At 33.1% G+C, this 24,266-nt stretch overlaps 1 protein-coding gene across 3 annotated transcripts in view; it reads left to right on the top strand.

Annotated features, from left to right (window-relative positions):
- The window catches only part of NOVA1 (NOVA alternative splicing regulator 1), a 144,941-nt gene that overhangs the window by 45,198 nt on the left and 75,477 nt on the right, over window positions 1–24,266 (top strand). The window contains exons 2-3 of one of the 3 annotated variants that reach the window (XM_017741741.1): window positions 10,576–10,660; window positions 11,311–11,381. The exons of the other annotated variants lie outside the window; for them this stretch is intronic. The gene's annotated coding sequence lies outside the window, so the exon portion shown is untranslated. The remainder of the gene's footprint in view (window positions 1–10,575; window positions 10,661–11,310; window positions 11,382–24,266) is intronic. 3 annotated transcript variants of the gene reach the window in all.

Genomic DNA, 24,266 nt, shown 5'->3' with positions numbered 1-24,266 from the left:
GGTGCAGAATCTGGCACTTGTCTTTGTTAGTCTTCATATGGTTGGTGATTGTCCAGCCCTCTCATTTGTCAAGGTCTCTCTGCAGGGCTTTATCAGCCAACTAACTTAGTATCCCTTTGAGACCTGCATTCAAGTAATTTATGAAGATGTTAAAGAGCACTGGCCCAAAGCTGGAGCCCTGTGAAACCCCTTTAGTGACAGGTTGCCAGTCTGATGTCACCCCATCTACTATTACCTTTTGAGCCTGACCCGTGAGCCAGCTGCTCACCCATCCCACGATGTGCTTATTCAGCTGTGTGCTGAACATTTTGTCCAGAAGGATTCTGTGAGAAACAGTATTGAAAACTTTAATGAAATTCAAAAAAGACTACATCATCTGGCTTCCCTTGATCAACTTGGTGATTCCCTTGTGATCAACTTGGTGATTTCCTAGAAGGAAATCTGGTTAGACAAGCAGGACTCTCCTGTCATGAAACCATGCTGGCTGTGGCCAATAACTGTTGTCCTTCAGGTGTGTTTCAGTATCTCTCAGTGCAATCTTCATAACTTTGCCAGGCACTGAAGTGAGATTGACAGGCCTGTAGTTTCCAGGGTCATCCTTGCCCTTCTTGAAAATTGGGACATTTGCCAGCTTCTGGTCAACTGGGACCACTCTGGGTTCAAAAGACTGTTCAAAAGTCATTGAGAGAGGCCTCACAATGACATCTGCTAACTCTTTGAGTATTCTCAGATGAATCCCATCAGGCCCCTTTGGCTTATAAGGATCCAGCTGGAGCAGCAAATCCCACACAAGTTCAGGATTGACTGGGAGTCTCTCATTCTCACAGACATGGCCTCAGAGCTTGGGACACTGGGCCACCCTTAGTCTGTTATAGGTACAGAAGGCAAAGCAAGCATTAATTACCTCTGCCTTGTCCATGTCCCTGTTTGTGAGGTGACCATCCTCATCCAGTGTTATTTCTGCACTGCTATTTGTTATTAATGTATTAAAAAAAAATCTTTATATTGTCCCCTCCTGTACTGGCTAGCTTCAATTGGATGGGCCAGTACCTTGATTCATTATTTTTTTGATACTGTATAGCTCAGTTTTTGGTAGGCATCCCTGCTCTCACTGTAAAATCATCATTGTATGATTGCTATGATATGTTTTCTATTGGTTCTGTAGTATAATGTGAAGAAGCCTTTTGCATGTAATTGTTGATGGTTTGGCAGTTACATATATCTATTTTCTTTTTAGAATGGTTGTTAAAAATTGTGGTCACTTGATAAGCAACAAGAGAGAAAATCAATGCCTCGGTGGTGAAAAATTTTAGAGATAAATTCAGCAAAGTCAAAAGTTTAACTTGTGAGCCCAGTGCAGTATAATTTTTGCATTTCTGTAATTGAGAAGAACTTACAGCACCAAAGTATTTTGTATATGAACTCTGAATAATGAATCCCATTTTCATTAATTATACTTGAGATTAGAATTAAATTTTATTGTAAGAAAATTTCTGAATGTTTCACTGGAAATACTAATAATTTTATGCTAATTTGGTATTTGGGAGTGGTGACAGCAGATGTAAAGGGTCCTACCTTTTTTTGGCTGACTCATTGTGCTTTCATCTACTAAATCTTTGGTGTGTTGAAGGTATACTTCACTTCGCCTTGGCCAGTGGTAATTTCTGAGAATTTATTTTGATTTTAATAGCAATATGTTAATGGTCTCTGGAAGCTCTTTGATTAACTAGTGCAGTAAAGCCATGTTAAAATGCATTTTAATACTAAAGGCTTAATTAATAAATGCATTATTTCTTATTTTTGGAAAAGTACTTGATTAATTGAATGTTAGCATTTTTATCTAGGTATATCACTCTATCTTACCTTTGGCCTTTCAGGGAAAATACTTTGTTTAGGTGTTTAAATCATCATGTATTTTGAGATAAATTGCTTCACTGTCTGGCTCCGATATTTACAGAAATGAAGATGTGAGTTGGAATAAGCTTGTCTTAATCACAGTAATATAACATGGAAGTGGTAGTCAGATAAGTGAAATAGGATTTCTGTCTCTTAATTTTAAAATTTTATCTAGGTTTATCTGGGATAAATCATGAAACTTGTGCTTGATCTGCTCCCTCTAAATTCTCATATAGAATACATTTACTTTTTACCCAGTAGTTGTTACTGTTGTCTTGGATTTTGCTGCAGTCATTTAAAACTATATAAAGACAAGATTGAAGTTATCACTTGAGGCTATCATAAAATAGCCTAAATACCTTGTGCTTCAGGAGTTACTAGAGAAGTAATATAAGATGGTTTGTTTTAAAATGAACTATCTTAGGTTTTTAGAAGCTAAAATATTGTGACTTTTGCCATTTGCTTTTTGTTTGTTGCTATCCTAACTGCTTTCAAGACTTCCAGCTCTTCTCTGTTGAGTTATTGTGGGCCTTTTGCTTAACTCCTGGAAGGAAAAAACCTGAAACAAACAAAACTAAGCTTTCCCACACTTCTTTTAATCCAAATATGTCTATACAAGTCAAGTCTGGTTTATTTTAGTTTTGACTCTGTGATGTGTATTTTAGAGGAGTGACTTATGTGTGGGGATTTTTTTCAGGAGGCTTTATTTTGTCTGCCACCCTTGGTCAGCCGCTCGACACTTGTGGGGAAAAAAGTACTACTGCAGAGACAAGTAGCTTAAAACCATTTCAAAAGGGTTGGATACTAGGCCAGTGACTTTCAGTTTGACTCTTTATGTGGTGTAAAGTCAGGGTAAAGAGTTGTGTCACCAGGATACATGCCTATAGTTACTTGCATTTGTTAAAAGGCATCTGCGTTTCGTAGTAAAAAGAATCTATTGGTACCTAGATTTAGTAAACTGCAATAACAAGTTAGATGGGTTTAAGTGCGTGAAATGCTATGTTTTAGTGTGTGGTGTGACCTTAGAGGTGCAAGCAGGAGCCTTGAGAATTTTATATTTGCTTTTAACTCTTCCCGCATGCAAATGTTCTTGTCCTTTAAGTTGGCTGTCCATGCATGTGTCACTTGCACAAAGTTTATATTTAATTTGTTAAAAATGGCAACTCCTTGTGTGTAACAGAGTATGTCTTTTCTCCAGTGAAGCTTCATTATCTTGAGAGAATGAAGTTCTTTTTTCTTGTTTTGGAAGAACTACAGCAGTTATATTTCACCGTGTGAAACACTGGGTGTGTGGTGCACTGGATGGCCACATAGTAACAATATTTAGATAAATTTTCACAGTACAGTTAACTTCTGAGTGTCTTTAGAACGGTCTATATAAGAAATTATTCCAATGTGCTTTCATATGAATTTTTTTCCCCTATTGAACTATCAGTAGGCGTGATAAAAACTCATCTGCAGTATGTGTCCATGCTTCTAAGTGTTTATATGTTGCTTATTTTACATATCACAGCAAGAGGTTTGGCATGATTTCAAGCTGCATAAAAAAAATCCATTATGTTAAACAAAAGACCACTTTCGATGATGTCTCTCTAGCACTTGAAAAAGGTTGTCTTGAAGCACTTCTGTGGCTTTTATACAGTGGAAGTATGTCAATTAATACAATATCTGTGCCTTCAAAATCTTGTGAAACTGAAATCTAGTTTTGTCCTTGCCTTAAAAATTGGTTCAGTGTTGAAAAACAAAATCTGTATATTTTTTCCAAGATATTAAAATCTTTTTCATTCAAAATCAGCCATTATTGCTGCTTACAAATGAAAAGCCTCATTCACAATGCTTTGGTTTTATTTCCTGAATTAACTAATATTGACAAGGTTGTCCTTCAGAGGGTTGTAATACAGCATTTAATGATTGACTATAGTTTTCTTTAATAACCTCTGTAAAAAGATAATTATCTTACGTGTAATCATTGGCTGATACACTTAGCAGCCTATGATTCATTCTTTGCAATTGCTCACGCTTTGTAGCTTAGAGATGTAAAGAACTCCATGCTTTTCTTGACAGGTATTGTTAATAGTTAAAGGTATTCTAAATTTTCCCATTCTACATTATCAATGCCCTTGACTATAGACAGGAATGACGTCCTCTAGGCTGTGTGAGCATTCAGTCTCAGATAACCAAATGGTTGTTTGGTACTTGAGCTTTCCAATGACTGTTCAAATTAATAACAAGCAGTTGGATGTTGTATATGGGTACCAAATTGTGATAATTGGAAAGTTATTTAAATGCCACATAAACTAATTAAGAAGATATAAGTACTTTTCAGTTTCAAGAAAGAATTTTAGATAACATTTAATAGTCTATAATAATTAAATCTTTGCAGCATTTGAAGTATGAGCTACTTCAGCTTGAAGTCCAACATGGTCAGTTTTTATCTACTAATGATAGATTGATGATCCAAATGTAGTAGAATATTGAACTTGGTTTTAGTGAACAGAATTTAGCTTCTTAGTTTTTGTGACTAGTAGAAATAATAGAAGAGCAAAAACTGTCAAGGCCTTAAGTTTTATTGTGATGTATGTGCAGTAACGTTATAAGAAAAAAAAGGTAAAATCAAAGGTAACCTATGTTAAGTAAAATACGGCCATCAGAAGCTGAAACCACCACAGTTTAAATTTTGATAAACCAGCAGCATACTGTTTATTTTAGATTAGCATACTCTCCTATCTTGCTATGCTTTCTTACAAATCAAATTTTTGAAGTGTAATAAAAATGTACTTTAGCTCACCATGTCATTACTATCATCTTCCAGGCATATTATCATAATCTCCTGTGTAAAAATTTTTTGGTTTTGCTACTGTTGAACTTGAGACAGTTGAAGTTGTCTAAATGCTTATCAACTTTTGAAAAGTCCATATATTCAGCTTTTGTTCAAGTCAATTTTTTAAAGTTCATTAAAATTCTCTACTGGTGAGGAAAGCTGAATGTAAGTTGCCACAAATGAAACAATAATTTTCAGGTATCTGAGTTGAATATATCTTTGAAACTTCAGGCACAAAAGCCAAATAGTCTTCTACTTATCATTTCACTTGAACAGCACCCTCAAATCTAAAACTAACTAAATAACAGGCTCTCCACAGCATCCAACAAGGGGGATGGCTTTCAGGATTAGTGTAATGTGAATTGTAGACAGTTTCTTATCTTTTTAGTAGAATATAAATAGCCACTAGCTATCACTAGAAACCAATCAAACCAAATAAAACAACCAAAAAAAACCCAGAACAACAAAACCAACAAACAAGTGGTTTCTGAATTCTTTCATTATACAGCAATTTTTTTATATAGCCATGGTTTTGTGCTTCTTAAAGCATGTTCATTTCCTAAACCCTGTAGTCCTGTGTAGTGACATGCTCATTTTAGAGTGGAGTTCTAGATGATTTTTTACTTTTTCATAGATATTTTAAAATTTTTCTTAGTTTTTTAGGGATGAGTATTTTACATGCTTTGACAGGCAGTTTCTGTCTTGTTGGTGCAGCAGAGGACTGTTTTACCAAGCCCTGACTTACACAAGGATTTCCTTACGAGGTTTTAAAGTTCTTACTCTCACCACTCTGACAATCTGTATCTCAAACTGGATTTGGGGCTAGGCAGCATCTCTGCTTTATAGTTGACGGGTTCTCTATTTACTTCATAGTTGCACTTACTTCAGTTAGACTTTGGTTTATTCTCATACTTTGTTCTGCACTGTGTATACTTGTATATACTTTCTCTCTCTGAAATTTGTTCCTGAGTGCAATCTTGTTTTGTACCAAAGCAGGAGATGAAAGCTTTGTGGTCTAACAATGAATAGAGGTAATAAATATTGCAAAATTCTCTCTTGTGTACGCATATGATAGCTACATTATGGATGCACATTGGTTCTTGATATTGTTACTGGAATAGTTTTTTAAACTGAAATATAAGCCCTTCTTACCGTGAAAAGCAACTGTTATATAACTAACATGTTGTAGTAGAACAAAAAAGCAACTTTTGTTTTACTTTCAGGCTCCAGCTGAATGTCTCATTTGCCAGTGTTTAGAATGTATTATTGTGGAGGAGAATAAGAGTGTTAGTGTTTGCTTTCTCCCAGACTTTCAATATAAAGTCTAGTGATAAAAAACTTCAAAATATATAATTGCTAGTATTTCCAACTCAATACAGTAAACCACCATGTGGTGTAATAGTAAAGGGAAAATTGCTATGAATATAGCTTTAAAAACATATATTTGCAATACTATTATAAATCTAGTTCTGCATTGTGCAGTGTCTTAATTAGGATGCCTTTTTATATAGGGTGGTAAAATAAAACTGCCTTTTAAATAAATGATTGTCGAGTCATAGGCTTTTTTTTCTAAGGTGGATTGCAAATGAACACGCTGGTTATGCATCTTGGATTCTGGAAGAATAGGTTAGCTGTTTTGTTGCTTTTCGCGTAAATTTTTGCTTTCAAAACACAGCAGGTGTTTGAAGACTCCCTTCTACTGTACAAGTTTCTGCTTTTAACTAAAGATAACTAAATTGTCTAATTTAGTTTTAGTTATTTGTCCAATAAAGATGATTTAATTTTGTAATGAAACTTAATTGTCTAAGACGATTTCGTTTAAAAGGTTTACTGTACTGGCTTTCCAAAAGCATATGAAATTGCACGCCTATGTGTGTGTTTATATATATAAAAGTAGGAGTTTCTTTGCAAGATTTTGAATATTTTTACACTTGCATCTTTGGAATTTTCAGTGGCTGTTCACAAAGTGAAACATTTTCTATTCAATTGCACTTTGGTTTTGGAGAACTTAAGTGCTGCAAATAACTCCACAATAGTTTTTCTCCCTTTTTTCTATTCACGTGTGTAAGAGCTGTGAGACTAAATAATTTGTAATGTATGTGGACCTTGTCTTCTATCTCTTCTGTTTCTGTTTTATTACTTGAGAAACGGGAAATAGTGCACAAATGTTCTTCCTTATTACTGAAGTACAAACCGAACATAGGAGGAAAATGAGCATGATTAAAAAAATGTTTCAAATACACTTGTTTCTTGTACTTCTTGAACTGTACTTACTTTTTAAAAAATTAGGTGAATGCACTTGAACGGCATGACTGTGAATATTTGCATTTTATTATTTACTTAATTTCAGTTAATCAATCTCACTCTCAGGAAGAATGCTTTGGATGCAAAGTCATTAATGCAATGCAGGTGTTAAGGAATTCAAATAAAATATGACTTGATGAATACCAGCGTATAGACTGTCAGTTGTATTTTGATAGGTTACTTAACCTAGGATTGTTATTTTGAGAATGATCATTTAGCACAGTTCTAACAAAACAGCAGTTGCACACAGCATCGTGCTACTTTGAGTTCTTGATTTGATTCTTCCTTCTGTTCTTCATGTCCAGTGTATGTTCTTATGGAGTGAACAATGTATATTCTCATCTCCTGCCTGATGTTAATTTTTCTAGGTGAACCAGAGTCTTAGTGTGAATTTTAGAATGAAACAAAACAACCTACGCTATGTTTAAATCCTCAGTGCAGATATTGACCCCTCCTAGAGGCAGAACTTTGTGAACACCTGTGAAAGTGGCCTAAAATTTAGGACGGATTACTGTTGGTTTTTTTGTTCAAAATCTTTTTTTTAACATTTAAAAACCCCTTGCTCCCCATTGCACTGAAATATCATATGCTGGAGTACAAATAATTATAAAGTCTTTCATAAAATGAACATTTTAGTAGTGAAATAATAAAAAGAACTATAGACTGCATATCTCTTCTACTCTTCAGATTTTTCTCTCAATTTTAGATAAATATTACCAAAGAGGTGAGCAGTCATCTATTTCAAAGTATACAATGCCAGTTAAAAAAATAAAGATACGTTCACTTCTGCAAAACCACACTTAGTATATCAAAATTAAATAAAATCACCTCTTTTAAATATTTCTAGATTTGATGTGTGCTGTGATATATTATGAAGTATTATTTCATACTGTGAAAGTACATGATAAAGTACACTGCATAATCAAAAAAGCACATTCACTCTTTTGTATAACAATGGGAAATATGAAAAAATATACCAAAATTATCAGATAATATAATCATTCTGATTTTATCTTTTTTCTATGTATTCTTTATAAGATAAAACAAATAGATTACTTTTAATTTTTTAATGAATAAAATTCGTTCTAATAAAAATAAAACCATCAATCTCTTGTAAAATGATGGAATGGATATATAACATGTAGATGGAAACAACATGTAGAAGGGAATTCTTTTTATGGTTATATGTAGAAGACAGAAATTTCAGGGGAAAAGTTGAAAATTATTTTATTATTGCCATAGAATATATAAATATATTATTTTTATGGCATTCTAGCTTGTTCATTGGAGCAACAGATGTAATTTGTCTACAGAGATTTTTCCCATTGTCTGTTAGATCACATTGATTATATTTGGAATAAATAAATGAGTACCCAAATGTTTTAATTCCTCTTTGCCAAGTGGAGTAGCTGTAGCACAGGGGTGCTTATATGTTAAAATGCACATTTTGCATGCACTGAAAGATTTGCATTCCTTGGTACTTTCATCTTAAATTAATATCCACTTTAATGTTGAAGAAAATACGTGAGAAAAATGGTGTAACCCCAGACACTTACTGTTATCTTTCGTGATTCTCTTGTCATTAAATTTCTCCAAACTTTTGTATTAAATTGGATCTGAAACCAGTTTAAATATTTTTATATTTTCTTAAAAGTATTTGTACTATTTCTATAATGAATAACCTTTTCTGACATAGTACCTCAATTCTGTGCATTTAGTAAAATACTTGACACTCTATAGTGTGCCACAGACATCCATCTTCATCAACTTCATCTGCATTATAAATATTAGGAATATATTCTAAATTTTCTAGGGAAGAAGTCTAGATATGAGCATTTCTGGATTTATCCAGAATACTGTATATTTTCAATGTGTTTGCAGAAGATCTAAGGTAAAGGGTGAGGAAAATTGTGGAACTTGTAATCTTAGGAATATTTTTTTTTTATTGAATGTAGAGAAGGCACTGGTGGTAATACTGAGCTGTTACTACATACCTTAAATGCATATATTATATATCTGCTCATACCTAACCTAAATTATTACGTATGTGTCACCATACCTAAAATGAAAGTGTGCAAGTTATTTTCTACTTTTGAGAAAGCCTTTGTCTTTCTTGTCAATATTTTCTTGTCCAAAATCTGCTGCTGGAAGAAATTTCCAGCCCTAGAATTTGACCCATTCCATTAAATACAGCAATCTATATGTTTTCATTTTACCTACATGCTTTGCTAAAATATAAATACAGTCACATAATTGTATCTGTTTTCTTGATACACAAATTATGATTTTTATGAATATTTTCCTTGTCTCATGACTAGCTCAGTTCGTATTGCTTTTAATTTTTTTTTTACTGCTTTACTTAATGATTGGACAGTTTCCATCTCTTGCAAAGTTTTAAAATTTGAGGAAGCATCTAATGAAGTTACTGGTTGGATATTTGAAAAGAAGATTTACAGAACCAAAATATATGCACACGTGTAAAAATATTTGTGATTCACTTTTGAAAAAGATTATTTTCTGCTTTTTAATTCTCGGATTGTTTTCATGAAGACTATTTGGATTTGTTTAGACTCTAAAATACAATCTGTGCTTTCATTCATAAGTCTAGTTGGAACTAGTACTGAGAAGAAAATTCCTGTTGTAACATTCCATAGCTCTTAAATTTTTCACCTTAAAGATTTGATTGTTCATGTAGTAATCAATACGTATACAGTGCTTTTCTTCATTAACCAAAAAACTTAACGTTGAAACAATAAAATTTATATATTTTGCTTTTCTGCAAAATTGTATTAAAATTATTTTGAACAACCACTTTATTTTTTTGTGCCTATACATTACAAAAATAAACAAAAATCAAAAGCCCTTCAACCAAGTCAAAGGTTCCAAAGCATATATTTAAAGCTCTATGAGCTTTACAGTAGAAATATTCTTTAGGATATGTTTAGTGTTTAATTGATAAGAAACAAGATCGTAGGTACAAATCTAAAAGTTATTCTAATTTCTATTTCCCAGTTTTATCAAGGATATATTGTAGGACTTCTGCTATTAAAGGATCATCTTCCATTGTGGAATATAATTTTACCTTGAAGTCCTCCCATGGCAGCTCTGTTTTAATTTCTCTTCATTTACTTTGATAGAAATCTTCTACATCACTTTATTTTAGTCTATGAACAATTACTAAGATGAAAAAATCAAATGCCTTTGGCAGCATTTATCTAAATCAAAAATGCATTGGACATTTAAAAAGTGTCCATTTATCTCTAGCAAGAATATTAAAGGCAAAGGTGGCATTTTTTTCTAACAACTGAACACAACATTAGAATTTTTCTGGTATTCACTAGTTTTCAAAAGGAGCTGCAAAGCATATTAGCCCATACATTCCTAAAAACCTTAGTTCTTTTAGAAATGAGGGAACTAGTTCAAATCAGGTATGCTTGTTAAAGAAAAGCCAGCATATGAGGTCTTATAGTCATTACATAGGGAGAAAGAGCAGATACTTCAGTTTCAGAAATCTGCAGAGCAGTGACATGGCATTCCATTCAATTTTTTACCAGATATCACAGACTGGAAATGTGAGCTTTGGCTGATACTGCTGGGAAGGAGAGTGCGTCAGGCAGCTGTAATTCCCATCCTGTAAAGGTACTGATACTTAAAGTCTCTGTAGTCCAAATTGGTACACAAAAATCCTGAAGTGTTGAATTTGGACCTTAGATATATTTTTCAAATTTCTGCCAACTATTCTTAGGTGTTCATTTGCAATTTTTTACTCTTTAGGTAAGAGTAAGGAGAACCTACTCCTTACTTTGGAGTTGTTTGCAGGTTGCTTCCTGAAACACTGTCTGTGGAATGCAGTTCTAGTGTTTTTGTAGTGTTTGACTAGAAAAATAGGTTTCTGAATGACATCCAATTGTTTTAAACTAGGCCAAAATTTTATTACTTGTACTTGTAAGTTTGGTTGCTCTAAAATCAAGTTTTGGAGCATTTTGACTCTCATTGAAACTGAAAAAAAAAAAAAAAAAAAAAAAATCTGGTTTTAGTGTGATTCTTACAAGTGTGGTGTTTCTGAAAGGTATTTCAGTGCAGGGTGAGCTGCAGACAGTTGTTCCAGTGCATTCATTGACTGTATCTTACCAGCACCAGGTTTGTCTGCAGCACAAAAACTAAGTTCATTTGTGGAATAAGATTTTTTTTTTGTGGTGTGTCCTTAAGGAATCATAAAGCCTAGAGAGTAACTGACATTAACGTGACTCCATGTACTGTAAAACCCATTCCGTTTTATATATTTTCAGGGAGTATGGAGTGGCACAGGAAGGAAATGCCATATCGCTGGAAAGTTGCTCTAATTCAGCACAGGATTCTTGTGAGAAATTACTTCTAATATTACATCATCCTATTCTGTTTTTCACAGTTTACAGTCTAATTTCTTCATTTTTTTATGCCACTTTTGTTCATATCAGTAACCACATTAAAATACATTTAGCAGATTAAATAGGCTTTCATGAGTGTTAGTGCACATCTGATAGTGTGATAGTTATAGTACTATATATTTTGCCATATTGCATTATATGAAGGCTTATGGATTTGTTAATAAAATTATTTTTCCTTTTTAATAAGGCCTGCTATTTTTTAAGGCTACATTTCTCTGGCTAACATGAGATTCAATGAACAAAAATAAGTCTCAGCTGCTTCCACTCTAATGAATATTTCTGACAATAGTATAAGCAGCACTTAAGAAGGGGGAAAAATCAGTGCCCTTGCAAAAAAAAAATCCAAATAAACCAAACCCAAACCAAAGAAACAAATGAAAAAAAAAACAGGAACAAGAAAATGAAAGAAAAAAGGGCATTGGATATTTACTTCAATTATATAACAAGATTTTTAAATTTTGATTTTCTTTTGCTTGAGCTTGCTACATTTCTCTAATTTATGATTGCTTTTCAAACACTGTAGATTGAAGGAAAGTACTTTCCTTTTTTCTTACTCTATAATGTCAAAAAGCCCAAAAGATTTTTTTTTTTTTATAGGTACTGACTTAAGGTCAGGAGTGTCACTAAGAAAATTCATATTTTCAGGTATAATAGCAATCTCATTCTGTAAAACTACCCAAAGTGTGAAAAATTATTAAGATTAGATTTTCATCATATGTTTAGAAAAATATATATGTAACAAAAAGATTATCTTTTATTTAGGGAACTGTTTTATACTCCTGGTTTTGGGTTTTTTTTTTATGTAGTTAGCATTTGTAGATGATTTATTGATTAGGAGGAGCATGAAGAACTGTGGCCAGCTTTATCAACTTCTTTTGAACTCTCTGCCAAATCATAAATGCAATGTCAGATGGAAGATGTCAGTGCTATTTTTTTCTCCTATCTGTAATCCCCAGAAACAGATTATTTTGTGTTTGGCAAGCATAAGCCTGTATTTTTTCTGCATTTTTAATGCATTTTGTACAAAGCAATCCCATATACCCAGTTGGGTATATGGTATATACCAATATTGAGTTAGTTGTGTACTCCTTTTCTTTGAAACTCATTCATTCCAGCTTTTGTTCTATTAGTTAGTGATTTCCTCTTGTTAAAATTGTATGACTCTACTATTTTGCTCCCTTTATCTGTTCTTCCTGAACTACATATGTACACAACTTTTTCACACTCATTTCAATTACTGAGTACAGCTCTGTAGTCATGATCAACTACAAGAAACTGTCGTCCATTTGTGACTTTGTCTTCATATATCTCATTATTTGGTAGGTTGCCTGCCATCATCTCACTTTAATCTGTGTGCCAGAGATTTGCTTCCTAATATTCTTTATTGGTATACATGATCTTACACACAGATTTGGTCAGGAGTGTATTTTTTGTTTCTCGCAATGATGCACATATCTAGTGTTCCTGTCTGTGATTCCTAGAACATCTTGTCTTGACTGTGGTTATCCTATAGATACTCTACTTAGAATTTGAAAAAGTAATTTGAAAACTGATCCCAGTTCTCTTCACAGACCCTTCCTTCTTACTCATTTTTGGTTACTGTGGACAACATATCCTTTCTTTTCAAGACTATAATTTGTTTGTCAAATTGCATAGCCAATCTATGACATTTCAGATTGCATGCATCTAAACTTTGCTCTTTGTTTATAAAAATCTTCAAATGCTTGTTCTTCTTTACAGGTTACCAAAATCTTATCTAGGTCCTTAATTTTCATTTCTTCAAAAGGCCACTTTCAAAGTCATTTGTCTAAAAACTTTCTCTGACCACATCACTTGAATTTAATTGCTTTCTAATTCTATATCTTGTCAAATGCAAAATGTTGTCCCTGCTCATCAGTTTTCTATACTTGAATTCCTTTTCCTAAAAGGAATTTTACCATGTTGAACTCAAACCTTTTGTTAATGATTATAATTTCCCTGAATTGTGTGATCCCTTGCATGAAGAAAGCTCTTCTAAAAAAAAATTGAATTTTTCCATTCCTTTCCAGTCCTGTTCATGGAATCTGTCTTGATTGTCAAGTTATAAATGCGAAAGATTATAGCTGGACATATGCTGTACCTTATGGATTATGAGTTAATACCTTTTTCCTTTTCCTGATTTTTATGGAGTAATCTACCAAAACACAAGAACAAAAGGAGATTGAAATATCTGAATAGTTTCTGTCATTATGTATATGTGTTCACTTTTGCTTTAAACACTGATACTTTTCTCTTACTGCTTTAAACACTTTGTTCCATCTCTTTTTCTTCTAGAGTATAGGTCAACATGTTTCCATTAGTATCTGCTGCCATGATGTTCAGTTGTGAGGAAAGTAAGAGGGAAGAGGAAAGAATCTTGATATAAATATCAGCAGCTATTTATAAAATCAACATTAAGCTAGAATAAACTTCTTAAATTCACCAGTAAAACTGAAGGATGATTTTATTGATACAAAAAATACTTTTTTTTTGCCGTTTGCAGAATTCTTTCCTGTTACTTTAATTGTGTAGAAGGTTTAATAAGAAGAATTACTTGATGTATGTAAATTAAATATTGTTATATTGTGCTTGTATAATAGAATGTTTAAGTGCACAGAAAGCACATGATGTATTATATTACTTTTCTAAGGTGCTGCTGATGACGTACAAGAAGTATGTTACTCTTCTGTAAGCTATGCTATGTGGACTTCGAATTTCATGCATTAATAACTGCCATGTAATTGAATTATGAAAATACCTGTTCAGCACGTAACATCAGATACTTTATCTTCTTCTCTATAATAGATGAAAATTCATACAGTCAGATGTTTTGATTTTAGTTTTTTTAGTGTTTTAGTCATAATAATGGAGGTATTTTCTACCTTTGTAAGTAAAATATTTCACGCTTAGTGCAGAAACACATCTATATCTGAATATCAGGTATGTACATATAGTTTCTGGTTTGTATTTTCATACATTACAGTTTAGTTTGCAAGGTCATGATATATAGAATAAATTTCTAGAAACATAGAAACTAAGTTTTCATATTGCTGAAGTGTTTCAATATATAGTAACCTCTTTTTCCTTCTGCTGTGTGGCTTATAATAGTTATTTTATGCTGATTTAATGTCTTCCTTGAGAATACTTTCAAGGACATCTTTGATTAGATTGATCAGACTTAATGAATATGTATATGTATTGGACTAAATTGTAGCTTGCGTTTAAAAATAAATGTCCTGTGTGTATCACATTATAGTCGATTGCAATGAAACACTAGGGCCATCTATTCTAAATGTGAGATCAAGTAACTTCTGCTTAAGTCTATTTAAGAAATATGTAAAAATAAACCCTATAATTCAGAACTTTAATCATTCTGAAATTTAAAATTAGCCTCTGTTTTATTTACAGAGATACTTTTTTAAATTGCCTTTTTTTTTTTCTTTCACTACTGGTTGAAAGCTCTGTATGGTGAAAAGTTTAACCTATAGAAGAAGGAGGCCTGGATATTAGGGGACAGGTGTTTTTAATATGAGTTAAATAAAATGTGTCTGTTCCATGAACTTTTTACTAGTTGATACTAATTACTGCTTTTCTTGAACTTAGAGGAAGGTACGCATGGAAATGTCTTAGTAGAAACATTCTGATTTTAGAATACTACTTTTAGATAGTAGCTTAGTAGCTTGGTAACTTTTCTAACAGTCTATCTGGTGTGATGCAGTGTAGGATGTTAATCATAGGTGTTTAACTGACAATCATTGTAGTTTAACTGAAAGAGCTCTTCTTCCTTTCTAATGCCTTTGTTCATCCCACTTCATAATATTTGAAGTACTACAGGAGCACTATGCTGACAGGTGGCATTGTGAAATTACTTTATCAGGTTTCAATAGAGGCTCTGTTTTTTGAAGTTGGCTTTCTACCTGTCATTCCTGAAAACCAAGTATGACTTTAAAGACTCAATTTTTCAAAAAAAAAAAAAAAAAAAAAAAAAAAAAATTCTGTGCCAAATTTAGGCTCATACCCAAGTTATGGATTAATTAAAAAGGGTACTTATTTTTAAACTAATTCTGCTCTGAACAATATTTCTTGAATAAGGCTTTTAATAAGGCTTAATTTGTTCAAATTTATTGAGCAAGTCTCTTCAGGATGACCAGGTTAAGATAGTTTCTCAGGTTGCTGTTACTTCAGGACCGACAGAAATAAGAAACAGCAAAATTCTACTTTTTAAATCACTTGCTAAAGACTCAGAGCATAGAAATCATACTTGCTTTGTGGATGTTAAGATTTTACTCCACTGGGAAGTCTCGCTGTTACTATAGTTCAAGCAGACATTAACACTTAAAATGGAAAATGAAGATGTCAATTGATCAAGAACAATTCCATAGTTGTGAAATGCTGTAATATATAAAAATTATAAAGATTTTGTATTGATAAATCCTCCTAGTAGTTTATTATTATTTCATTAAATAAAATATAATTTAATTACTTTTAATTAAAGTATTTTAAGTGATTGCCATTTTTGAAGTTAGCTTCATTTCTATTTCCGATCACTACAAAATTGGTAATGTAAACAGATTTAGAATGTTTCACCCTAATATTAGTGAACTGAGATTTTTACAGTAACCATTTCTGAAATAACAGAATAGTTAATAATTTTTTTTTAAATTTACTTAATCATCCCATCTAGTGCTGCATAACAAAAAATTAAAACAATTATATAGAATTATATTGTATTTATTCTATAAAAACACATCCAAATGCTTGTTTTGTAGGACTTTTAACAGAAGTGAAGATGTTTAGAGTCTGGAGTTTATTTATTGTAGCTAAATTAATCAATGCATCTGCATCAGGACCATAAAGAATGAACCAGTATGACCCAAAGAAATATAGGGGTGTGTGTGTGAGAAGGCAAAAATTAATCTGTAGGTATGAATGTTAACTACAGGAAAATGCTTTTGAAGTAGTTGGCAACATAAGGTTTATTGTTTTCAGCAAATAATTTAAATCTGAAATAAACTCCCTGATGACAAATGTAAACAATTGCTGATATAAGCCAGACTGATGTTTTTATCATTATATAACACTGAATGGGTGTATTTTTAAAAGATGACAAAATCTGATGACAAAGGGTTCATAAACTATTAGATATAGAAAATACAGAATAACTTTTTATAAAATATCGTATATTAGTTCAAAGATTTGTTTTAACTAGAAATTCCACTAGGAATGGGTATTTCCATGCAAAGTTTTATAAAACTTCGTCAGTTTTAAAATGGAAATGTTGTTTTTGAGTGTTAACTGATTTTAATTTTTTTTTCTTTCTTTTTGGGTTCTTTGGTAAATTAGTAGATGTAAATAAAATAGAATATTTTAAGTGTTGTTATAAGCAGTGCATTTGCACAACTTAATTTTGTGCACACTTTTTTTTATTATGACATTCAGATTTTCTTTCAAGGGCAGTGTACTTGATATAAATATTATTGAAAAACTAATTTTAAGTATGTATAAATGAATGTCATTTATGGATTTCATATGATCATATATTTACTGTAACTCTTTTTGAGACAATTGCTTTTACATTCGTTTAACTTTGTAGTCATTAAGCTGGATATTTAATACATTTAAAAACCTTTTTACACACTTGCTTTCAGTTAACTTCAAGCAGTTACAGTATATTATATTTTGTGTAGTCATATTTGTGCAAGTGTAGTTATGTTTGCCTGTCTGCTAACATATAATCGACATTTTAAAATTTTCATTGTTTCACTGACAATTTTATCCTTTTTTGTTTTCTCGATATATTAAACTAATTTATATTTTACAGTACAGTCACATAGGTAGAACTTCCTTCAAATTCAGAGTAGCTTAAAAAATTCTTGCTAGCCAAATGAAAAGAAGGAATCTCTCTGACCTGTGTAAGTGAAATAGCACTCAGGTTCTCTGCATTCATACTTTATATTCTCTGTCAGCTGTTACAGAGATGTATTTTGATTCCTCAATTCTATCTTCTTGTGTAATGACTTAGAAGACATAATGTCTGTCCTGATCAATTTTGCAATGACCTTGCTCTGATTAATGAAATCTGATGTCTGGAATAATTATGCCTTAAATTACACTTCATGTGTTGAGTTATGTTTTTAACACAAAGTCTGACAATGTGTAAAATACAAATTGTATTTCAATAATGGCTTACTCAAGCTAGATAATGATTGCAGCTTTCCTAAGGAAGAAACCTCAGTATTCAGGAAGGACCATACCATGTGTTGAACTTGAAAGTCTGTATTGCATATGTGGCAGTAAAGGTGAACACATAAACAGATTGTGTTCTGCTGAAATCTTTGATTAAAGTCCTTAGTATTAGTATGTGTTTTTGAAGATTTTCATCTTCAGAAATATGCCCATTACAAGTCCATTTGTGATAAAGTGAAATGTATGCAAAGGAGACAGAAAACTCTACTACTTAGTAATGAGCACTTGCAAAAAAACCACCATTCCCTTTAATGTATTTTTCAACCTTTCTCCATGAAACTTCATGTTCTTGTATTAAAGAGAGGATGAATCAGTCCATTTCCTCTGCCTTCATGATTTTGCAGGTATTTGACATTTAGCACAAGTAATTTCCAGATTTTGAAGAGTGTGAGTGTAAGTTTGTCTTCTGAGCCTTTTCCAGTTGTAATGCTTCATTTGGAGGCAAAGGGAGGGACCACAGTTGAATACAGTTGCAACATACAAACACATGTTCATGTCATCATATGTCATCTCACACCCTTTTCTGGTTTATACTCCTTTCTAAAAATTCCTAACATTTGATTTTCTCTTTGGCTGTTAACACGAGTCAACTTTTTACATCATAGTCCAAAATCTCGCACTTGAATGGGTGAAATAATGGACAGTTCTGAGTCCATTATTTTTCTGTGTGAAATTAGAATTGTTTTGTTTCCTTTGTACCTCACATTTGTGTACATGGGATGACATTTGCTATTCTTTTACACAGTCACTTTGTTCTGAAGTGGTTCTTCACTGTGACATGTATCTTTATTGCCTAACAACCATGACAGAATCTTCAGTACTGACGTCTGCTCCCATTTTCCAGATTTTTGACTACATATGCCTATAACACTATATGTGATCTCTCTCCATTGTGAGAATGCATAGTTTAGCTTTTCCCTCTAGTTAATTAATTCTTCCATGTAAGGGCATCATTGTGAGAATGCATAGTTTAGCTTTTCCCTCTTTAGTTAATTAATTCTTCCATGTAAGGGCACTTCTCCTTATTCTGTAGCAGTTCTGTTTCCAAATGGGCTTTTGTAAGGACATTTTTGAAAACTGTTTAGAAAGGAGACATTAATTACCACTACATCACTGAATCTTTTAATTTTAGAAAATCATTTGGAACATGTATGTCCAGAATTGCATGATATATTCTTCATATATCTACATTGTGGAGCAGTTTGTCTTCTGATCTGTGACCAGTGTGTTACTACTATGTACTATTAAAGTCTGTAGTCAGAAATGGTTCAATGGTTTGTATCTTACAAATCTAACAAAATTCCCTCAAAGTTTTACACAGTAATCTTGCAGTCTTTCCTAGAATAATTTTAATAATTATTGTATTTCTTTTTATGATCTCATCTTTCCTGGTAATTATTCTACAAAAGCTACCTGACACAATCTAGAAAATACAGTTCTGTAGTATAGCAAAGTAAACATCCACTTTAAAAGTTTAATTTTTTAATCTAAATACTGAAGGAAAGTACAGAAATGCTTCTATATTATAAAGCCTGTAAAATTAAAGATTTCTTTTGTGCATGAGGGTAAATATATTTTTATAGTACCCAGTATGGCTAATATAATAACCTTTTAAAATACCATTTTTAAATCCAGCAAGACAATTATGTTTACTTTACAGTTTGCATATAAGTTTTACTGATTTTTCTTTGTTCTCCTTTTTTTTAAACCATATGATTTCTTTACTAGTATTAATTCTAATGATAATTCTAATGCTAATTAGGAAACTTGTTTGGCTTATAGTCCTATTGTTTATTATACCTTTTTAATATGTTATTCTAGCTGTAGCTTGTTGAAACTTGTCTCTGGACTCTTCTAAGTATTAAGGTTTTTTTAAATTTTTGTAGTATTGTGTATAAATGATGAATTTCCCAAAATAAAACTTTGGACAATAGCATACAGTTTAGAATATTTTACTTTTTCTAATACCTGCCATGCCAATGTTTCTTTGTACTGTATTTCCACATTAAGAAAATACTTCATTAGCACTGACAACCAGGTTTGTTATCAGAAAAGTTAAAATTTATTTATAATCTGTTGTTGCCTTACAAGTAACTTAGATTCAGTGCTTCACCTTGCTCTCGTCTACACTATTTTATCTTTGTCTAATTAAATGCCTTTGTATTGATATATGTGTCCTTCTTCACAGCAGTAATCTAAAAACCAGGAGATGTCAAAACATTAAAAATTATTCCTGGATGACTTTCAACATTATATTTGCACAGCTAAAAAAAGGAAGATTGATAGCCTGAGTTCCTAGTAATAATCAGTTTCACTTTCACAAATCGCATTTGTATAGATGCTATGAGAAAAATCTTTGCCCTGTAGATGAGGGAGAGGTTATATCAGAATATGGCAAGAAAGACTGCTGCAGTATGTTGAATTTCCTTTAGAAAACATGGGCATGATGGCACAGCAAAAACTAAATCCATGCAAGGACAAAATTAAATAAAATAAGAAACCCAATTTATAGAGTAATTCCATTTGGGAGGGGTATCAGAAGATCTCTAGTCCAAATTCTTTCTTCAGGCAGGGTCAGCTGGGCAGGCAGACAAGATTGCTGATGGCTTTATCTTACTGTGCAGCTTCTCTGCAACACATTCCAGTGCAACAGAGTCCTCCTGAGGAAAAGGTTTTTCCTTAAGTCTAATTAGAACCTCTTCTTTCAATGATGTCCTCCCACCATACATCACTGGAAAGAGCATAAGTTAATCTTCTTTATGACTTTATAGGTATTAAGGACCCGCTTTGGGGTCCTTCTGAAGCTACCTGTTCTCCAGTCTTGATGAAGGAGGCCAAGCTGCCTCAACTTCCCCTTGTAAGAGCAAGTATTCCATAACCTTAACTGTCTTGGTGACACCCCAATGAACTTGCTTTAGTTTATCAACATCTTCGTTGTACTAGAGGGCCCAAACCTGGACTCAGTACTCTAAAAGCAGTCTAACAGTTGCCAAATAAGGGGGAAAATTGTTTTGATAACTCTGCTCTAGACATTTCTGTGTCAATATAGTTCAAATGAAGCATAAAGAGCATGGATTAAGCCAAAAATAGGGAATATTGAAATACTTTTTTAATTCATAAATGTAAATTCTGGTGTTTCTAATACTTTAAAAATTACAGAATCAGATGGCTACCCAAGGTTCATGTCTGTGAAGGTAGGGGCATCAAATTGTTGGAAGGAAAATTCTAAACGGAAAACAAAAGAGAATACATGGAAATTCAAAATCTTGTCAGTTTTAATAAAACCTGTATACCCTGTCCAGTCAGGGACAATAATGTAGACAAATGCTTGACTATGTGCCTTGAATTTTTTGCTCTGTTATACCCTGTCAGCTCAAATGAGTTCTTAGATATTTGCAAAGTTAGTACTTGTTTATTGCTATATTAGGCTGTGCTGGTGAATTAGGATGAACCTGTTGTCCTGGATGTAAAAACTCAGTGAACTCTGAGCTATATTCATAATGGTTGTGGTGGTACATTCTTTTTTTTCATCTTTTTTTTTTTTTCAGTGTGTATGCATTGAAAAAATAGACCTAAAAATGCACTTACTTTAATGGTAGCATTACTACTTCATCTCAAAGTATCTGCTATTACTTATATTTCTAGTCCTTCATCTGAGTGTCAGTTTGTAGGTTTGTTAGTATCTTGTTCTTCCTGTGTGTGTGTAATTTTCTGTGGTATCTCTGTGCAAAAACCTTTAATTCTTTTACTTTCTCTTATCTACAAATATTTGACTTCGGGGTATTGTTACTGTTCTATAGAAGAAGCCGACCATCCCTATTCATGCTTTTAAAGCACATAGCATGGTGCTTTCTCTTCTAAACCAAGGTTCTTGTTCTGAAAATGGATAGTAATTAATCAGAATTCATGACTTGAAGTGATGTAACAAAAAGTGTTACTATAGTGCTAGGGGCAGCATGTTAATGTATTAGAGGAAACCCTGAGCATTTTATATAGAGATACCCTAGTAGTCATAGTTGTATGAATCAGGAAAATTATAATTGCTTTCTGGGAGGGGATGAGGTATCTACAGTTTTCCTTTAGGAAGAAATTTCAGTCTTGATTTCCATTATTTTGATGCTTAACAGAAATATATGATTTTTACTGTAATTTTTAATTTTGTGCTGCTCCAGAATTTTCTTAAAAAATTTATTGCATCCTCTAGTATTTTTCCAGATAGAGCAGATGACCACTATTTTTTCATGTCAACAAAAAGTGCCTATTTCATTTCTTATATCCAAAGGATGTGTTTGGCCTTTTGACACTAATAGAAACAAATACCAACAGGGAGAAGAAATACTACAATCCTAAGAAAGGAAAGAGAGATAATAAATGGGGACATAATTGTGATAGTTTAAAAGCTGTTTTGGAAGGAAAGGAGAGCTTTTCTGTGCCTTCAAATTCATTATTAAATAGGATTATTTTAATTTTTTCATAGCATGGCTTTCAGAAGTCTTAATTTTCACACCAGATGGCATTCCAAAAGTGGGAAAGGAAACCCATGATCCTAAGAACTAAGATGCAACGGCAATGGGAGGGAGGGAAGGAATCCATTATGGAGATCTTGGGGATAATTTATTTCAGAATTGAATGCCTATTTAAAGACTTAAAGAAAACAAAAATACTTAATGTATTGGGGATTCTGAAATATATGGAATTGCCATTTTTCTTTTGGAATAACAGTAGTGATCCCTAGTGAAAGTTCCCAAGAAAAGAGTTTAAATGGTCAAGACCACTGAACTATAAGCTTATGCTGTATGCACCTTTTCATAAAGGCACAGCCTGAATATGTAAACCTCCAAAGACGAGGATGAGAACAAAGATGACACCAAGAATCTCAACATCATAATGAACTGCTGAGACAATCCCTTTTCCAGTTATAAAAAAGAAAGCGGTGGGAGGGGGTGGATGGGAAGAAAAATTTGTGTCTTTGGCCGTGTCTGCAAATTTGAGCGTGCCCAAGTATGTCCTTGGGCACTGAACTGTGTGGTTCTGCTACTGGAACTTGTAGTCTTTCCTGTGACAGAGCATTCTGTTCCATCGTCAGCTACCCCTGAACAATTTATGGCATGGCTCAGCTGTCAGGACATTACAGGACTTTATCCAGTAGCCAAATTGAAAAATCCTCTCCTTCTTGGCTGGGGTCCCCAGCACAAGAAGGACATAAATTTGTTGAAGAAAGTACAGAGAAGGGCCACAAAGATGATCTGAAGGCTGGATTACTTCTCCTATGAGGAAAGGCTGAGGGTGTTGGGGTTGTTCAGCTCAGGAGTGACCCTGTTGTGCCCTTTCAGTACCTAAACAGGGCTACCTGAAAGCTGCAGAGGGACTTTTTACAAGAGCATATAGTGACAGGACAGTGGGAAAGTTTTCAAACTAAGGGAGAACATGTTTAGATTCAATACTAAAAAGAAATTGTTTACTGTGGAGGTGGTGAGGCACTGGCACAGGTTGCCCAGAGGAGTGATGGCTGCTCCATTCATGGAAGTGTTCAAGGCCAGCTTGGATAGGGGTTGGAAGGTGTCCTTGCCCATGACAGGGGGTTTGGAACTAGGTGATCTTTAAATTTCTTTCCAACACAACCTTTTCTTGTCATTCTTTGTCACCTTGGTTTTTTAACTGAGAACAACTAACTAACTGAGAATGTTGGTCCTTGCCATTTGATGTTGATAACCAAGAATTGTCATAGTTGAGGCTATGAACTTCATATTTACAGATTTTGTCTAATATAGATTATTATTTTTAATCCCTGTTTATCAGTTCTGAAGAGGGAATAGTTCAGGTGTATATCTGTAGCTGAATATGTCCTTATTCTGTTATCAGACTTATGGGTAGTACAAATACTAGAAAAAAATTTCTCTCCTTATGTAGCTATTCCCATGACTAATAGAAAATTTTTGGGCGTCTTTTTTTTTTTGGAAGGAACATGTCAGATTTTATGCTGAACAAGTCCATGATAGGTTTGGGAACTCTATTTTTCCAGATCTCATGAACATTTCTATTTTGGTTTCGTTATTACTGTCGTTAGCAGCCTTGAAAGCTGCTGTAGATGATGTGGTACACTGAGCTTCCAAGAGGGTGGTAGTTAGTCTGAAAGTTGGTAGTTAGTATGAAAATTCTTTCTGATCCGATGTCCATATATGTTCTGCCTGTTCATGTTAGTGTAATCCAAGTAATGTTTATCAGAGCCCGTCACAAATGGAAGGAAAATGTTTGTAAATTGAAGTTACACATCATGAATTTTTTTTTTTTTACAGTGAAAATATTCTAGGTTTGTTTATTGCCTTGTGGTTATTTTGGTCAAAACAACGTTTTCATAGCCAATCTGATCTGGTTTTTGTACCACCCATGTGTCTTTGGAGTGTTTCTTTTCCTGATCCGTACCTTTGGACTATCAGGAGCAGAGCCAATTTACTAGAGCTCCTTTGACCATTTGCTTCTTAGAATTCTGTTGTCGTATTTTCAGATGTCCTTGCCACATTAATTTGCATACTTCAAGTATAATTTTTGTTTAT

Source organism: Corvus brachyrhynchos, unplaced genomic scaffold, assembly GCF_000691975.1.
Source record: "Corvus brachyrhynchos isolate BGI_N302 unplaced genomic scaffold, ASM69197v1 scaffold115, whole genome shotgun sequence".
Taxonomy (NCBI): domain Eukaryota; kingdom Metazoa; phylum Chordata; class Aves; order Passeriformes; family Corvidae; genus Corvus; species Corvus brachyrhynchos.
The sequence above is the reverse complement of the archived record's forward strand: the minus strand, read 5'-3'. Positions and strand labels throughout refer to the sequence as shown.